Source organism: Hemiscyllium ocellatum, chromosome 7 (genome assembly GCF_020745735.1).
Source record: "Hemiscyllium ocellatum isolate sHemOce1 chromosome 7, sHemOce1.pat.X.cur, whole genome shotgun sequence".
NCBI classification, from domain to species: domain Eukaryota; kingdom Metazoa; phylum Chordata; class Chondrichthyes; order Orectolobiformes; family Hemiscylliidae; genus Hemiscyllium; species Hemiscyllium ocellatum.
Window position 1 is genome coordinate 12,431,777 of NC_083407.1, and position 17,953 is coordinate 12,449,729.

Here is a 17,953-nt window from a genome sequence, read left to right on the forward strand (position 1 = left end):
CACCTCCACCCTCACCCCTCCAACCTCAACAAGGGCAGAACCCCCCCAGTGCTCACCTTCCACCCCACCAACCTCCACATAAACCACATCATCTGCCGACATTTTCGCCACACCGATGATCCCTGGAATGGTAGGTCTAACATACGAGGAATGGCTGAGGATCCTGGGATTGTATTCATTGGAATTTAGAAGATTAAGGAGAGATTTAATAGAAACTTACAAGCTAATACATGGCTTGGAAAGGGTGGATGCTAGGAAATTGTTTCCGTTAGGTGTGGAGACTAGGACCCGTGGACACAGCCTTAGAATTAGAGGGGGTCAATTCAGAACATAAATGCGGAGACATTTTTTCAGCCAGAGGGTGGTGGGCCTGTGGAATTCATTGCCGCAGAGTGCAGTGGAGGCCGGGACGCTAAATGTCTTCAAGGCAGAGATTGATCGACTCTTGTTATCTTGAGGAATTAAGGGCTACGGGGAGAATGCTAGTAAGTGGAGTTGAAATGCCCATCAGCCATGATTGAATAGTGGAGTGGGCTCGATGGGCCGAATGGCCTTACTTCCACTCCTATGTCTTATGGTTGTATGGTCTTAAAAGAGAGACCTAGGGTTTCAGGTACATAGTTCTTTGAAAATTGAGATTTGTAGACAGGGTAGGTAAGAACATGTTTAGCACGCTTGCCTTCATTGCTCAGGCCATTGAGTAAATCAGTTGGGATGTCATGTTGAGGTTCTACAGGACATTGGTGAGGCCACTTTTGGAGTACTGTGTACATTTCTGGTTGCCCTGCTATAGAAGGGATATTATTAAATTGGAAAGGGTTCAGAAAAGATTTACCAGGAAGTTGCCAGGACTGGAGGTTAGATTGCATTGAATCCAGAGGGATCTGACAAATTGGATACACAGTTGGCTTGATGGTGGGAAGCAGAGGGTAATAGTGTAAGGATGCTCGTTGGACTAGAGGCCTGTGACCAGTGAAGTGCCTCAGGGATCGATTGTGCCCATTGCTGTTGTTATCTATATCAATGATTTGGATGAGAGTGTACAAGGCATGATTAATAAGTTTGCAGATGACACTAAAATAGGCGGTATCATGGACAGTGAGTAAGGTTGTCAGAAATTGCAGCAGGACTTTGGAAAGCCAAATCAAGATAGAAGTTTCATGGTGAATGGTAGGAGTGTAGTAGAACAGAGGGATCTTGGAGTTCAGGTTCACAGTTCCCTGAAAGTGGAGTCATAGGTAGACAGGGCAGTCAAAAAGGCTTTTGACACACTGGCCTTTATCAGTCAGGGCACTGAGTATAGAAGTTGAGAAGTTATGTTGCAGGACGTTGGTGAGGTCCCACTTGGAGTATTGTGTTCAGTTTTGGTCACCTTATAGGAAAGATTTTATTAAACTGGAAAGAGTGTAGAAACAATTTACAAGGGCATTGCCAGGCCTTAACAGTTTGACTTTATAGGAATAGGTTGGACAAGCTAGTTCGTTTTTCTTTAGAGCGTAGGAGACTGAAGGGGGATCTTATAGAGGTGTATAAGATCATGAGAGGCATGCATAGGGTGAATGCACTCAGTTTCTTTCCCAGGGTTGGGGAATCGAGGACTAGAGGGCATCAGTTTAAGGTCAGAGCGGAAAGAATAAAAGGGAACCTGAGGGGCAATTTTTTTTACACAGAGGGTGGTACGCATATGAAATGAGCTGCCAGTGGAGGTGACTGAGGCGGATACATTCACAAGATTTAATAGGCATTCGGACAAATATATGGATAGGAGAGGTTTAGAAGGATATGGGCCAAGTGCAGGGAAATGGTTAGTGTGGATGAAGTCTTGATTGGCATGGACCAGTTTGGGCCAAAGGGAGTCTCTCCACGTGTAGGACTCTATGACTCTCTGACTGTATGGTTATAAGTAAAGGCTGGATAGGCTGGGACCTTCTCTCCTGGAGCATAGGAGGATGAGGGGTTTATAAAATCAAGAGGAACATAGATAAGGTGAATAACAAAGATCTTTTCCCTAGGATTGGTGAGTTCAAAATTATGTTTTTAAGACCCTAAGACCATAAGACATAGGAATGGAAGCAAGACCATTCAGCCCATCGAGTCCACTCTGCCATTTAATCATGACTAATGGGCGTTTCAATTCCACGTACCTGCACTCTCCCCGTACCCCTTAATTCCTTGCAAGGTCAAGAATTTATCAATCTCTGCCTTGAAGTCACCCAATGTCCCTGCCTCCACTGTGCTGCATAGCAATTAAATTCTTCGGCCCACCACTGTCCGGATGAAGAAATGTCTTCTCATTTCCGTTCTAAATTGACCGCCTCTAATTTTAAGGTTGTGCCCACGAATCCCAGTATCCCCGCCTGATGGAAACAACTTCCCAGCGTCCACTCTTTCTAAACCATGCATTATCTTGTAAGTTTCTGTTAGATCTCCCCTCTGCCTTTTAAATTCTAATGAGTACAATCCCAGGATCCTCAGCCGATCATCATATGCTAGGCCTACCATTCCAGGGATCATCTGTGTGAATCTCTGCTGGGTACGTTCCAGTGCCAGTATGTCCTTCCTGAGGTATGGGGCCCAAAACTGGACACAATATTCTAAATGGGGCCAAACTAGAGCTTTATAAAGTCTCAGAAGCATGTCGCTGCTTTTATATTCCAACCCTCTTAAGATAAATGAAAACATTATATTTGCTTTCTTAACCACAGACTCAACCTGCAAGTCAACCTTTAGAGAATCATATACTAGCACTCCCAGATCCCTTTGTACTTTGGTTTTATGAAATTTCCCACTGTTTAAAATATAGTCCATGCCTATTTTGTTTTTTCCAAAGTTCAAGACCTCACACTTGCTCACATTGAATTTCAACAGTCATTTCCTGGATCATTCTCCTAAACTGTCTAAATCTTTCTGTAGCCTCCCCACCTCCTCAGTACTACTAACTTGGTACCATCAACGAACTTCACCAGAATGCCCCCAGTCTCCTCATCCAGATCATTAATATGTAAAGTGAACAGCTGCGGCCCTAACACTGAACCCTGCGGGGCACCACTTATCACCAGCTGCCATTCCAAAAAAGAACTTTTTATCCTAATTCTCTGCCTTCTGTCAGACAGCCAATCCTCAATCTATGCCGTGTAGTTCACCTCGAACACCGTGGGCCCTGCTCACCTTACTTAGCAGCCTCCCGTGAGGCACCTTATCAAAGTCTAGTCTTTGGAAGTCTAGATAGATAACAGCAACTGAGTGTCCCTGGTCTAACCTACTTGTTACCTCTTCAAAGAAGCCTAACATGTTTGTCAGGCATGACCTCCCCTTACTAAATCCATGCTGATTTGTTCTAATCCGACCCTGCACTTCCAAGAATTTAAAAGTCTCAAGCTTAATGGTGGATTCCAGAATTTTACCTACAACCTAATCAGCCCATAATTTTCCATCTTTTGTATTGATCCTTTCTTGAACAAAGGGGTTACAACAGCGATTTTCCAATCATCTGGGACTTTCCCTGACTCCAGTGATTTTTGAAAGATCACAGTCAGCACCTCCGCTATTTCCTCAGCCACCTCTCTCAGAACTCTAAGGTGTAGCCCATCTGGGCCAGGAGATATATCAATTAGATTAGATTAGCTTACTTACAGTGTGGAAACAGGACCCCGGCCCAGCAAGCCCACGCCGACCCACCAAAGCGCAACCCACCCAGACCCATTCCCCTACATTTATCCCTGCACCTAACACTACAGGCAATTTAGCCAGGCCAATTCACCTAACCTGCACATCTTTGGACTGTGGGAGGAAACCACGCAGACACGCGGAGAATGTGCAAACTCCACACAGTCAGTCGCCCGAGGCGGGAATTGAACTCAGGAATTGAACTGTGAGGCAGCAGTGCTAACCACTGTGCCACTTTCCATCCGAAGGAGTAACCCACCCAGACCCAATCCCTATGTTTGCCCATGACTAATGCACCTAACACTATGGGCAGTTTAGCACAGCCAATTCACCTAGTCTGCACATCTTTGGATTGTGGAAGGAAACAGGAACACCCAGAGGAAACCCACACCGACACAGGGAGAATGTGCAAACTCCACACAGGCAATTGCCTGAGGTGGGAATCGAACTCAGGTCCCTGGTGCTGTGAGGCAGCAGTGCTAACCACTGTGCCACCATCTTGTCCTTTGACCTTTTAGCTTTTCTAGCAATTTCTCATTTGTTATGGCTACCATACTCAACTCTGCCCCTTGACTCTCCTTAATTGTTGGGATATGACTCCTGTCTTCCACTGTGAAGACTGACACAAAGTACTTATTAAGGTCTTCAGCTATTTCCTTATCTCCCAGCAAAAGCCTCCCAGCATCAATTTGGAGCAGCCCAATTTCTACTTTTGCCTCTCGTTTGTTTCTTATGTATTGAAAGAAACTTTTACTATCATTTCTAATATTACTGGTTAGCATACCTTCATATTTGATCCTCTCCTTCCTTATTTCCCTCTTTGTTATCACTCTGTTTTTGTAGCCTTCCCAACTGACACAGCTGTCTAACCCCTCCCCGGATAATCTTTCTTTTCTTTGGGATGAACCTCTGTACTGTGTCCTCAGTTACACCCAGAAACTCCTGCCATTGTTGCTCAACTGTCTTCTCCACTAGGCTCTGCTTCAAGTTGATTTTCGTCAGTTCCTCTCTCATGTTCCTGTAATTACATTTATTTAACTGTAACACCATTACATCCAATTTTGCTATCTCTCTTTCAAACTGCAGACTGAACTCTACCATATTGTGATCGCTAGGTGTTCCCTTACTTTAAGATCTTTTATAAAGTCTGGCTCATTACATAGAACTTTAAGTCCAGAATAGCCTGCTCCCTTGTGGGCTCCATCACAAGCTGTTCCAAAAAGCCATCCTGTAAGCATTCCATGAATTCCCTTTCTTTGGATCCACCGGCAACATTATTCACCCAGTCCCCTGCATATTGAAGTTCCTCATGATCACCGTGACCTTGCCTTTCTGACATGCCCTGTCTATTTCCTGGTACATCTTGCATCCATGGTCGTGACCACTGCTGGGAGGTCTGTACATAACTCCCATTATGGGTTTTTTTTGCCTTTGTGGTTCCTCAACTCCACCCACCCAGACTCCACATTATCTGACCCTTTGTCATTCAGTGCCATAGATTTAATCTCATTCTTAACCGAAAAGGCAACCCTGCCCCCTCTGCCTGTGTCCCTGTCTTTTCGATAAATTGTAAATCCTTGGATGTTTAACTGCCAGTCCTGAACCCCCTGCAACCACGTCTCTGTGGTGCCTATCACATCATAATCATTCACGATTATTCGTGCCATTAATTCATCTGCTTTGTTATGAATACTACAAGCATTTAGATAAAGCACTTTAATGCAAATTTTCTTACCCTCGTGATTTCCAACATCTCCAGTAATATGTCCTAAGTTATCTTTCGTTTTTGCTTCATTCCTAGTCTGCCTCTAACTTAAACCCTGCACACAGGCCAACCAGCTTTCCATAATCCCTGTTGCGTTCCCTTTCCCTTCCCCCTTTATGATGAGAGGAGAAAGATTTGAAAGGGACCTGAGGGGCAGCTTTTTCACACAGAGGGTGGTTCATACATAGAATGAATTGCTAGAGAAAGCGGTAGATTCGGGTACAGTTGCAACATTTAAAAGATATTAGGTACATGAATAGGAAAGGTTTAGATTGATATGGGTCAAATGCGGGCAAATTAGACTAGTTTGGTTGGGGAAACCTGGTCGGCGCAGATGAGTTGGACCGAAAGGTCTGTTCCGGTGCTCTGTGACTCTATGACTCAGGAGACCAAAACCAGGGACCTCAGTTTAAGGATATAAGTGAAGCCATTTCGGACTGAGGTAAAGGGAAGTTTCTCCATGCATGCAGTAGTAAGCCTGTAGAATTCTCTGCCACGGTAAGCAGTTCAAGCCAAAATATTGAGTGATTTCAAGAAGAGGTTAGATTTAGTTCTTAGGGCTTAAGTGTATAGGGAGAAAATGGGAACAGTGTATTGAATTAGATGGGTAAAACAATGACTGCAGATGCTGGAAACCAGATTCTGGATCAGTGGTGCTGGAAGAGCACAGCAGTTCAGGCAGCATCCAACGAGCAGCGAAATCGATGTTATCCTTTTGCCTGAAACGCCGATTTCGCTGCTCGTTGGATGCAGCCTGAACTGCTGTGCTCTTCCAGCACCACTGATCCAGAATATTGAATCAGATGATCAGCCATGGTGGAGGAGAGAGGGGATGGTTGATCTGGTGGAATAGGTGTACAGCCAGAATACCTCAGTCAGAGTTATGCTGCCTGGAAGCTTGTGACCCCAGACCTTAAGCCTGTGACCTCATTGGGGTTTCAACCCCCCAAATTGTAAAACCCTGGCTTTGAGTCTATGGGAATTAAAGATTCATCTCTTAAACCCAGCCTCCAGGAACCTTCAAGAAAAATGCCATTAGCCGATGAAAATAAATTGTGTTTACTTTAATTTTCTTGTATGTCAGCATGAAAAATGTTGAGGGAGAGGGATAAAGCTGATGAACTCCGAGTGAAGGGGCATCCAGTTGAGTAACCGAAAGTCTGTTTGCTTCCTGATTGGCTGCAGGAAGATAGTGTGCTGTGAGATGGATTTGTTGGGTGACCAATGGTGTGAGTGGATGTCAGGCAGTTGGAGACCAGAGTGTCATGTGACAATGCTTCAATGACCTCAGTTAGTGACCCTACTTTTCACAGCAGGCAAGTCCATCCCACTAGGGACTTCATTATACCAAAGAGTGGGAAAGGATCAATTCCCTCGCATCTATAGCAAGGCTTCAATCTAGCTCATATCCAGTGGGCATTCGCCTCAGATCCTTAAAGGAAAAGAAAGAGTCATGTTTTGTATTGTGTCTTCCACAACATCCCAAAGGCGCTGAATTCCTTTTGAAGCAGAGTTACAGTTGTAACATAGTAGCCAACTTGTACAACAAGCCCTCACAAACAAGCAGCAAGATCATAAAGAACTCTTTTAGGCATTGATGAGATGCTGGGGAAGCCTTAGTAAAACATAAAATCCTGAAAGGACTTGATAGGATGGATGCTGAAAGGATGTTGTTGGAGAGACTCAAACTAGGTCTCAGTTTTAAAAACAAGGGTCCCCAAATTTAGACGGAGATAAGGAAAATTTCTTTCTCATGCAGAGTCGTGACTACTGTACTTTCTTCCCCAGGCAGATGCATTTTTGACTCACAAGGAAGTTCAAACGTTTTGGGGAGGATGGACATGAAAGTGGAGTTGAAGCAATAAGCAGCTCAGTCATGGTCTGATTGGATGGTAGCATGCTGTTATAGAATCACAGAATTGTAATGATGCAGGACACCATTTGGCCTACTGTAGTTGCATCAGTTCTCATATCGATCTGGTACCAGCCTCCAGCCTTTTCACCATATCCTAGCACAACCATTTCTATCCAAATAATCATCCAATGCTCTTTTGAATGCCTTAATTGAAACTGGATCCATCACATTTTCAGGTAGTTTATTCCACAGCCTAACTCCTCACTGTGTGAAACAATTATTTTCTCACATTTGCACACCATTTTAAATCTATGTCATCTCATTCTTTTGTGGGAGCAGTTTCTCTCGGTCTCCTCTTTCCTGTCTGCTCATGATTTTGAAAATCTGTATCAAACCTCCTCTCAGCCTTCTTCTCTCTAAGAAGAACAGCCCGAATTTCTTCAAAATGTTCTCATAATTTAAGTTTCTCATTCCTGGAAATATACTTGTAAGTCACTTCTGTACTCTCTCCCTCTTGGAGAGAGTACAATTCTGTGATTCTATGACAGAACACTACCATCCAATCAGACCATGGCTGATTCGCTTATTGCTTCAACTCCACTTTCATGCCCACCCCCAAAACGTTTTAACTTTCTTGTTAGTCAAGAATGCATCTGTCTGGGGAACAAGGTACAATAGTCACAATTCTCTGTGAGAAAGAAAATTTCCTTATCTCTGTCTAAAATTGGAGACCTTTCTTTTTAAGACTGAGACCCTAGTTCATGTCTCTCCAACACCATCCTTTCAGCATCCATCCTGTCAAGCCCTCTCAGGATTTTATGTTTCGGTAAGACTTCCCCAGCGTCTCATCAATGCCTAAAAGAGTTCTTTATGATCTTGCTGCTTGTTTGTGAAGGCTTGTTGTGCAAGTTGGTTACTATGTTACAACTGTAACTTTGCTTCAAAAGGACTTCAACACTTTTGTGATGTTGTGGAAGACATAATGCAAATATAAGCCTTTCTTTTCCTTTAAGGATCTGAGGCGAATGCCCACTGGATATGAGCTAGATTGAAGCCTTGCTATTGATGCAAGGGAATATCGTTCCTATATTGTGACGCCCACAACTGTACACAATAGATCTGGTGCTGGAAAAGCACAGCCAATCAAGCAGCATTCAAGGAGCAGGAGAGTCGACGTTTCAGGCATAAACCCTTCATTATACTCGAAATGTTAATTCTCCTGCTTCTCGGATGCTGCTTGACCTGCTGCGCTTTTCCAGCACCACACTTGCGACTCTGATCTCCAGTAGTCCTCACTTTCTCCTAACAAGAATCTAGCACAACTTCAAAATCACCTCATACTCCTTGCCCCTATAAATAAACTGAGCACACTATGCTTTAATAACTGCTTTCTCTATCTGCCCTACCATCTTCAATAATCTGTGCACAGATACATCCAAGTGTCACGGAACTGAATGATCTATTCCTGCTCTTAATTCATATGTTTGAAGAATATCACTGATATTTTCACTGTAGTGACATCCTTCTGGGAGGGCAAACTGAGCCTCAGTTTTATACCTGACAGAGAAGACTATATCTCTGATAGTTCAGCACTTCCTCAGCATTCCTCAGTCCCTGTCCAGCAACCTCCCCCAGTGAACAAGTGTGGAATTAACCAGAAAAGAGTTAATTCAGAGTTATTTATTTGTGAACGAGACAGGGAAATGGTGTGGGAATTTATTATCCTGATAGTCCACATAAACTCAGATCTGTCAAAACAGGAAAATCATTATGTGCTTAAAATTGACATTCATATTTGACTATTTTGTTTATTGATGTGAATAGACAATAACAGTGCTGTTCTGTACCTTGGATAAATGTAAAAAGCATTAAGTCTTGGCAATAGGCTGTGTGTTGTCAATACTTGTTTTCATTTTATTACATTTTTGGATGTCTGTGACACCCTTGCTGCTGAACAGTGACAGATTTAGACAACTGATGACACTGTGCAGAAATTATAATGTTCATAGACTTATAGACAGAGTTCTTGTTCTATTCATTCCAAACATGCAATCTCCACTCCTCCCACCCTCTCCCACTTCCCCAGACCTTGCTATGCTTTCTCCCTCACCCTGCTCAGCCCTCTTTACCCTCTCCCAATCCTTCCCCTGCTCTCCCTCACCCGCACGCTGTCTGTCCCATTTCACTCACTGCCCCCATCACCCAATCCACCCCACTCCCCTTGCTCTCCCCCACTCCTCCCCTCTTCTCCCCCATTTGCATGCAGTCTCTCCCATTTGCCCTCCCCACCCATTGTCCCAATCCTCCACAACTCTCTCATGCTCCCACACTCTCCTCCACGCCCCATGATCTGTCCCACTCCCTCCTCTCTCTTCCACTCTCTAACACTCATCCCAAACATCCCTGTTTTTCTCATCTTTCCCTGGTCTCGGTCGTTGCCCCCAGAAGACATCATTTTACCCCTTCCCCACTCTATCACACACTCCTGGTGATTCCCCTCCCTGCACTCTCTCAGCACCCCTTGCTCTTGTCCAACCCCCTTCCTCTTCCCTTCCCTCCCCCAGCTTTCCTTCACCCAGACAACTTTTTTCACTGCCCTTCCACATCCTGTTCCCTTTCTCCACTTTTCTCAACCGCATGAGAAAGATGCAATTTTCCAGAGTAATTTTCTTTGCCTCTTTGAAATTAAGAATTTTTTCTTTCTGTCATTTTGCCTCTTGCAGGAGGTTATTTGGCAGTTTAGCGGCCGGGGGCTGAACGATCAGAGGGCGGGAGAAAGTGTTTAATCTTAGTGCTGTTGCCTTGCCACTGTCATATGATCTGGACAACCATACTTCTTGCAGTGCCAGTTTGACAATAACAATGTGTTTGCATTTCTCTATCACCTTTCAAAGCCAGGATGCCCTCAACCATTTTACAGCTGAATACTGCATCTGACCTAGAATTACTGTTGCAGTGTAGGAAGTGGGGAAGTCAATTTGCTCACAGCAAGCTCACACAACTTGGAATGACCAGATCACCTGTATTTAAGGGTAGTTGGACAGAGAAATAAACATTGATCAGGGTGCAGAGGAAAACCCTCCCATTCTGCTTCAGAATGCTGCTGATGAGTCTTTTACCTATGAGGTCAGTCAGGATCACAGTTTGAAATCTTATCAAAAAGATGGCACCTCTAGCAGTGCAGTATATAACTGCTGAAGAGGATTAGGAATTTTGACTTTGTGTCCACTGTTTACAAATCCAGCAGTACTAAGGACAAACTCAGTCGGTAATTCAAGACTGTCAAATGATTCATAGAAACAGGGACACAAGTAGATCATTTGTCCCTTTGAGCTTGCTCTGCCAAAGGCCTTTGACAAGGTACTGCTTAGGGTGTTCCAAAATAAGAGCATGGAACTTGCATGGACAGAACATTGGCTGACTAGCAGATGGCAGAGAGTGGGGATAAAAGGGTCTTTTCCAGAATGTCAGACGGTGGCCATGGATTCACAACTATTCATATTGTACATTGTGCGATCTGGACAAAGGAATGAGAGCACCGTTGCTAAGTTTGTAGATGATACAAAGGTAGGTGAAGGGACAGGTCATGTTGCAGAAGCAAGGAGGCTGCAGAAAGGAGTTTGACAGGCTCGGAGAGGGTCAAAGAATTGGCAAATGAAATACAATGTGGGAAAATGCGAAGTTATCTACTTAAATGGGAAGAATGGAGACATTGACTATTTTTTAAATGGGGAAAGGGTTTGGAGATCTGAAGGACAAAGGTACTTAGGAGTTCTGCTTCGGGTTCTCTAACAGCTAACGTGTAGGTTCGGTTGGCATTTAGGAAGACAAATGCAATGTTAGCATTCATTTAAAGGGAGCGAGAATACAAGAGCTGGGATGTATAAGGCCCTGGTCAGCCTGCATTTGTCAGAAATTTTGGGATCAGTATTTAGTGGGAAGTTGTATGTGGAATCTGAGGGCATGGGGAAGAGCTTAATGAATACTTTTCATCGGTATTCGCATCGGAAACGGGCAATGTTAGTGAGAATACAGAGATGCAGGCTACAAGATTAGACGGGTTTGCCATTGATAAAGAGGGGGTTTTTGCAATTTTGGAAGATCTGAAAATAGATAAGACCCCTGGGCCGGATGGGATTTATCCTCGGATTCTCTGGGAAGCCAGGGAGGAGATTGCAGAGCCTTTGGCTTTGATCTTTATGTCATCATTGTTGACAGGAGTAGTGCCAGAAGATTGGAGGATAGCAAATGTTGTTCCCTTGTTTAAGGAGGTGAGTGTGGGCAACCCTGGTAATTATAGGCCAGTGAGCCTTACTTTGGTTGTGGATAAGATGTTGTAGGAAGTTATAAGAGATAGGATTTATAATCATCTGGAAATGAATAGTCAACATGATTTTGTGAAGGGTAGGACATGCCTAACTAACCTTATTGAGTTCTTTGAGAAGGTGACAAAACAGGTGGATGAAGGTAAAGTGGTTTATATGGTGTATATGGACTTTAGTAAGGCATTTGATAAGGTTCCACATGGTAGGCTATTGCACAAAATACGGACTTTCAGGATTGAAGGTGATTAAGAAAATTGGATCAGAAATTGGCTAGCTGAAAGAAGACAGAGGGTGGTGGTTGATGTGAAATGTTCATCCTGGAGTACAGTTATTAGTGGTGTGCCGTAAGGATCTGTTTTAGGACCACTACTGTTTGTCATTTTTATAATGATCTGGATGTGGGCATAGAAGGATGGGTTAGTAAATTTGTGGATGACTCTAAGGTAGGCAGAAGGTGGATGGTGCCGAAGGATGTTGTGGGTTACAGAGGGACATAAATAAGATACAGAGCTGGGCGGAAAAGTGGCAAATGGAGTTTAATGTGGAAAAGTGTGAGGTAGTTCACTTCGGAAGAAATAACAGGAATGTAAAGTACTGGCCTAATGGTAAAATTTTTGGCAGTGTAGATGAACAGAGAGATCTCAGTGTCCAGGTGGATAAATCCCAGAAAATTGCCATCCAGGTTGATAGGGTTGTTAAGAAAGCATATGATGTGTTGGCATTTATTGGTAGGGGGATTGAGTTTTGGAGCCACAAAGTCATGCTTCAGCTGTACAAGACACTGGTAAGGCCGCACCTGACATATTGTGTGCAGTTCTGGTCACCGCATTATAGGAAGGGTGTGGAAGCTTTGGAAAGGGTTCAGAGAAGATTTACTCGAATGTTGTCTGGTATGGAGGGAAGGTCTAACGAGGACAGGCTGAGGGAACTGAGGCTGTTTTTGTTGGAGAGAAGAAAGGCTGAGAATAGACAGAATTCAGAGCTGGGCTGAGAAATGGCAGATGGAGTTTAACCTGGATAAATGCGAAGTGATGCATTTTGGAAGGTCAAACTCGAATGCTGAATATAGGATTAAAGACAGGATTCTTGGCAGTGTGGAGGAACAGAGGGACCTGGGTGTGCAAGTACATAGATCCCTCAAAGTTGCCACCCAAGTGGATAGGGTTGTTAAGAAAGCATATGGTGTTTTGACTTTCATTAACGGGGGATCGAGTTTAAGAGCCACTAGGTTTTGCTGCAGTTCTACAAGTCCCTGGTGAGACCACACTCGGAATATTGTGTCCAGTTCTGGTCACCCTACTGTAGGAAAGATGCAGAGGCTTTGGAGAGGGTGCAAAGAAGGTTTACCAGGATGCTGCCTGGACTGGAGGGCTTGCCTTATGAAGAAAGGTTGAATAAGCTCAGACTTTTCTCTCTGGAGAGAAGGAGGAAGAGAGGAGACCTGATCAAGGTGTACAAAATAATGAGAGGAATAGATAGAATCAATAGCCAGAGACTTTTCCCCAGGGCAGGATTGACTGGTACGAGAAGTCATAGTTTGAAGATATTAGGAGGAGGGTATAAAGGAGTTGTCAGAGGTAGGATTTTTACGCAGAGTTGTGAATGCATGGAATGTGTTTCCAGCTGTGATGGTGGAAGCAGAGTAACTGGAGAAGTTTAAGCGACTGCAGGACATGCACAAGGATAGCAATGAGTGGAGGGGTGCATAGGTTGTTACTATATTTTACATTAGGATTAAATCACGGCACAACATCGTGGGCCGAAGGGCCTGTTCTGTGCTGTACTTTTCTATGTTCTAAGGTTGAGAGGTGACTTAATTGAGATGTATAAGATAATCAGAGGGTTAGCTAGGGTGGACAGTGAGAGTCTTTTTCCACAGATAGTGAAGGCTAACATGAGGGGACATAGCTTTAAATTGAGGGGTGATAGATTTAGGACAGATATTAGGGTTAGTTAGGGGATAGTTTCTTTACTCAGAGACTTGTAGAGGCGTGGAATGGCCTGCCTGCAACAGTAGTAGACTCGCCAACGTTAAGGGCATTTAAATGGGCATTGGTCTTACATATAGATAATAATGGAATAGTACAGGTTAGATGGGCATCAGATTAATTTCTCAGGTCGGTGCAACATTGAGGGCTGAAAGATCTGTACTGTGCTGTAACGTCCTATGTTCTATTTAAGGAAGGATATAATGGTATTGGAGGGGGTCTAGAGGGGGGTTTACAAGAACAAGCCCAGGAATTGTCACATGAGCAGCAGTTGAAGATTCTGGGTCTGCACTTGATCGAATTTAGAAGGATGAAGGGGGATTTCACTGAAACTTGCAGAATACTGACAAACCTGTTTAGAGTGTTTGTGGTGAAGAAGTTTCCATTGGTAGGAGAGACTAAGACCAAGGGCACAGACTTGGAGTGAGTGGGACAACCCATTAGAACTGAGAGAGGAGGAATTTCTGGAGTCAGTGCAGTTAATCTGTGGAACTCATTGCTGCAGAAGATTGTGGAGGTCAAGTCAAGACAGAGCTAGATCAGGCTGTTGATTACTAAAGGCGTCAGTGGTGGGAAGGCAGGAAAATGAGGTTGAGAAACATATCAGCTATGGTTGAATGGTGCAGCAGACTCGATGGGGCAAATGGCTTAATTCTGCTCTAATATCCAATGATCTTATAACATGATTGATCATCCAACTTAATACTCTCTTCACCCCTTCTCCCCATACCCTTTGATCCCTTTAGCTCTAAGAATTGTCTTCTGCCTTCTTGCAAACATTTATTATTTCAGTATCAACCACCTTCTGTGTTGAGAATTCCACAGGCTCACCAACTACTGGATGAAGAACTTTTTCCTCTTCTCAAACCTAAATGGCCTGTCTCATACACTTAGATTGATCCCTGATATTACTTTGAAGAAGAACAGAGGATAATCTTGGAGTCCTGTGCAATATTCATCCCTCAATAACATAACTGCAATGGATTATCTGATTGTTAGTTGTTTGAAAGAATCTGTTGTGCAAAACTTGATGCAACATTCCTTACATGGCATCAATGACTGGACTTCTAAAGTCCTTCATTCTGTCAAGTGCTTTGGAAGGTGCTTTAGAAATTCAGTCCTCAGTCACATAAATACAGTGGCGACAAGAGCAGGTCAGAAGCTAGGAATCATGAGTAGGCTATTACCTCCTGACTCCTCAAAGCTGGTCAAGTGTCTGCAAGGGACTAATTAGGAATGTGATAGAATAACCTTCACTTGTCTGGATGGGTACAACTCCATCAACATTCAAGTAGCTTGACACCATCCTCAAGAAGCCTTCAAAAGCCGTCTTCACTACCCTATCTACATGTGACTCTACTTTCAAGGAACTATGAATCTGCATTCCAAGATCTCTTTGTTCAGCAACATTCCCCAGGACCTTAACATTAAGTGTATAAGTCCTGCTTTGATTTGCTTTTCCAAAATGCAGCACCTTGTATTTATCTAAATTAAACTCCATCTGCCACTCCTCAGCCCATTGGCCCATTTGATCAAGATCCTGTTGTGCTCTGAAGTAACCTTCTCCGCTGTCAATAACACCTCCAATTTTGGTGTCATCTGCAAACTTACTAATATCACTTATGCTCTCATCCAAATCATTTATATAAATGATGAAAAGCAGTAGACTGAAGTTCATATTTTCAAGAAGTAACAAAGAGGATTGATGAGGGCAGAGTGGTAGAAGTGACCTACATGGACTTTGGTAAGACGCTCAGCAAGGTCCCTCATGGGACACTGATTAGCAAGGTTAGGTCACATGGAATACAGGGAGAACTAACCATTTGAATACAGAACTGGTTTGAAGGTAGAAGACAGGATGGTGGTGGAGGGTTGCTTTTCAGACTAGAGGCCTGTGACCAGTGGAGTGCCACAAGTTTCAGTGCTGGGTCCACTGATTTTCATTATTGATGTGAACATTGGAGGTATAGTTAGTATGTTTGCAGATGACATCAAAATTGGAGGTTTAGTGGACAGCAAACAAGATTACCACAAAGTACAATGGGACCTTGATCAAATGGGCCAATTGGCTGAGGAATGGCAGATGGAGTTTAATTTATGTAAATGCAAGGTGCTGCATTTTGGAAAAGCAAATCAGAGCAGGACTTATACACTTGATGGTAAGGTCTTGGGGAATGTTGCTGAACAAAGAGACCTTGGAGTGCAGGTTCATAGTTCCTTGAAAGTGGAGCCGCAGGTAGATAGGATAGTGAAGAAGGCGTTTGGTATGCTTTCCTTTATTGGTCAGAGTATTGAGTACAGGAGTTGGGAGGTCATGTTGCGGCTGTACAGGACATTGGTTAGGCCACTTTTGGAATATTGCATGCAATTCTGTCTCCTTCCTATTGGAAGGGTGTTGTGAAAGGGTTTGGAGTATTTGAGCTATAGGGAGAGGCAGAATAGGCTGGGGTTGCTTTCCATGGAGCACTGGAGGCTTAGGGGTGACCTTATAGAGATTTATAAAGTCATGAGGGGCATGGATAGGATAAATTAACAAGATATTTTCCCTAGGGTGGGTCACACAGCAGGTGGTGTGTGTACCGAATGAGCTGTGGTGGAGGCTGGTACAAACAGGTCAATGAGAGTAAACCGGTTGATGTGGTGTATATGGATTTCAGCAAGGCGTTCGATAAGGTTCCCCACAGTAGGACTTTATACAAAATGCGGAGGAATGGGATTGTGGGAGATATAGCAGTTTGGATCAGTAATTGACTTGCTGAAAGAAGACAGAGGGTGGTGGTTGATGGGAAATGTTCATCCTGGAGTCCATTTACTAGTGGTGTATTGCAAGGGTCAGTGTTGGGTCCACTGCTCTTTGTCATTTTTTACAAACGACGTGGATGAGGGCGTAGAAGGGTGGGTTAGTAAATTTGCAGATGACACGAAGGTCGGTGGAGTTGTGGATAGTGACGTAGGATGTTTTAGGTTGCAGAGAGACATAGATAAGCTGCTGAGCTGGGCTGAGAGGTGGCAAATGGAATTTAATATGGACAAGTGTGAGGTGATTCACTTTGGTCGGAGTAACCGGAATGCAAAGTACTGGGCTAATGGTAAGATTCTTGGTAGTGTAGATGAGCAGAGAGATCTCGGTGTTCAGGCACACAGATCCTTGAAAGTTGCCATCCAGGTTGACAGGGTTGTTAAGAAGGCATACAGTGTTTTAGCTTTTATTAATAGAGGGGTCAAGTTCCGGAACCATGAGGTTATGCTACAGCTGTACAAAACTCTGGTGCAGCCACACTTGGAGTATTGTGTACAGTTCTGGTCACCGCATTATAAGAAGGATGTGGAAGCTTTGGAAAGGGTGCAGAGGAGATTTACTAGGATGCTGCCTGGTATGGAGGGAAGGTCTTACGAGGAAAGGCTGGGGGACTTGAGGCTGTTTTTGTTAGAGAGAAGAAGGTTGAGAGATGACTTAATAGGGACATACAAGATAATCAGAGGGTTAGATAGGGTGGACAGGGAGAGCCTTTTTCCAAGTATGGGGATGACGAACACGAGGGGGCATAGCTTTAAATTGAAGGGTGATAGATATAGAACAGATGTCAGAGGTAGTTTCTTTACTCAGAGAGTAGTAAGGGTATGGAATCCTTTGCCTGAAATGGTAGTAGATTCGCCAACTTTAAGTACATTTAATTCGACATTAGACAAGCATATGGACGTACATGGAATAGTGTAGGTTAGATGGGCTTCAGATTGGTATGACAGGGCGGCGCAACATCGAGGGCCGAAGGGCCTGTACAGCGCTGTAATGTTCTATGTTCTATAATTACAACATTTAAACGGCATCTGGATGGGTAAATGAATAGGAAGGGTTTATAAGAATATGGATCAAGTACTGGCAAATAGGACTAGATTAGTATAGGATATCTGGTCGGCATGGATGAGTTGGACTGAAGGGTCTGTTTCATCTCTGTGACTCTCCCACTGATGCACCATCACAAAAGTTATACACAACAATTCACCAAAGCCAGCACTTTTCTAACCCATAACCACCACCATCTGGAGAGACAAAGGCAGCAGATACATGGAAACATATCACCTGCAAGTTCTCTTTCAAATCTCTCACTACCCTGATTTGGAAATATATTTCTTGAATGTCACTGGGTCAGAATCTTGAAAATCCATCCCTAATTGTATACAGAACAGTTATCCAAACGTCAATTAGCCCAATTTCAGATTTTCCGAACAAGATCTCAAGGTCCCATAAGAGCGTTATCCATTATCCAAACAATCAGTTATCCGCACAATCAGTTATCTGAACAAAATACTCCCTTTGAATAATTGAGGTTGTTCTGTAGTGGGTCTCCTTCAA

At 43.7% G+C, this 17,953-nt stretch overlaps 1 protein-coding gene across 2 annotated transcripts in view; it reads left to right on the forward strand.

Annotated features, from left to right (window-relative positions):
• adcy5 (adenylate cyclase 5) overlaps positions 1-17,953 on the forward strand; it is a 424,581-nt gene that overhangs the window by 253,658 nt on the left and 152,970 nt on the right. The gene's annotated exons all lie outside the window — the stretch shown is intronic.